Source organism: Musa acuminata, unplaced genomic scaffold (genome assembly GCF_036884655.1).
Source record: "Musa acuminata AAA Group cultivar baxijiao unplaced genomic scaffold, Cavendish_Baxijiao_AAA HiC_scaffold_647, whole genome shotgun sequence".
NCBI lineage: Eukaryota > Viridiplantae > Streptophyta > Magnoliopsida > Zingiberales > Musaceae > Musa > Musa acuminata.
In genome coordinates, this window is record NW_027020884.1 from 3,132 (window position 1) to 5,000 (window position 1,869).

A 1,869-nucleotide genomic window follows, 5' to 3' on the forward strand; every position below is an offset into this window, starting at 1 on the left:
GAGCGGCGAGCGGCGGACAGCGAGCGAAGCGAGAGGCAGCACCGTCCCTGCTATACGAAAGCCCCATCCAGCCCTGTGCCACCCGGGGGGTTCCAGGGTGCTGAGATGGCTGACGTTTTGCTCCGCTCTCGACGGTCACCGCGCAATGCAAGAACAGGCCAAAAACTGGCCAAAACGGCCCAAAAACGGGCCAAAACTGGCCATTTTTGGCTGCACGAGCGAGCGGCGAGCGGCGGACAGCGAGCGAAGCGAGAGGCAGCACCGTCCCTGCTATACGAAAGCCCCATCCAGCCCTGTGCCACCCGGGGGGTTCCAGGGTGCTGAGATGGCTGACGTTTTGCTCCGCTCTCGACGGTCACCGCGCAATGCAAGAACAGGCCAAAAACTGGCCAAAACGGCCCAAAAACGGGCCAAAACTGGCCATTTTTGGCTGCACGAGCGAGCGGCGAGCGGCGGACAGCGAGCGAAGCGAGAGGCAGCACCGTCCCTGCTATACGAAAGCCCCATCCAGCCCTGTGCCACCCGGGGGGTTCCAGGGTGCTGAGATGGCTGACGTTTTGCTCCGCTCTCGACGGTCACCGCGCAATGCAAGAACAGGCCAAAAACTGGCCAAAACGGCCCAAAAACGGGCCAAAACTGGCCATTTTTGGCTGCACGAGCGAGCGGCGAGCGGCGGACAGCGAGCGAAGCGAGAGGCAGCACCGTCCCTGCTATACGAAAGCCCCATCCAGCCCTGTGCCACCCGGGGGGTTCCAGGGTGCTGAGATGGCTGACGTTTTGCTCCGCTCTCGACGGTCACCGCGCAATGCAAGAACAGGCCAAAAACTGGCCAAAACGGCCCAAAAACGGGCCAAAACTGGCCATTTTTGGCTGCGCGAGCGAGCGGCGAGCGGCGGACAGCGAGCGAAGCGAGAGGCAGCACCGTCCCTGCTATATACGAAAGCCCCATCCAGCCCTGTGCCACCCGGGGGGTTCCAGGGTGCTGAGATGGCTGACGTTTTGCTCCGCTCACGACGGTCACCGCACCACGCAAGAACGGACCATAAACAGGCCAAAACAGCCCAAAAACGGGCCAAAACTGGTCATTTTTGGCTGCGCGAGCGAGCGGCGAGCGGCGAACAGCGAGCGAAGCGTGAGGCAGCACCGTCCCTGCTATACGAAAGCCCCATCCAGCCCTGTGCCACCCGGGGGGTTCCAGGGTGCTGAGATGGCTGACGTTTTGCTCCGCTCACGACGGTCACCGCGCCATGCAAGAACGGACCAAAAACAGGCCAAAACAGCCCAAAAACGGGCCAAAACTGGCCATTTTTGGCTGAGCGAGCGAGCGGTGAGCGGCGAACAGCGAGCGAAGCGAGAGGCAGCACCGTCCCTGCTATACGAAAGCCCCATCCAGCCCTGTGCCACCCGGGGGGTTCCAGGGTGCTGAGATGGCTGACGTTTTGCTCCGCTCACGACGGTCGCCGTGCCACGCAAGAACGGACCAAAAACAGGCCAAAACAGCCCAAAAACGGGCCAAAACTGGCCATTTTAGGTTGCGCGAGCGAGCGGCGAGCGGCGAACAGCGAGCGAAGCGTGAGGCAGCACCGTCCCTGCTATACGAAAGCCCCATCCAGCCCTGTGCCACCCGGGGGGTTCCAAGGTGCTGAGATGGCTGACGTTTTGCTCCGCTCACGACGGTCACCGCGCCACGCCAGAACAGACCAAAAACAGGCCAAAACAGCCCAAAAACGGGCCAAAACTGGCCATTTTTGGCTGCGCGAGCGAGCGGCGAGCGGCGAACAGCGAGCGAAGCGAGAAGCAGCACCGTCCATGCTATACGAAAGCCCAATCTAGCAAAGAACAGCCCAAAAGGAGGCAAAAACGGGGCAA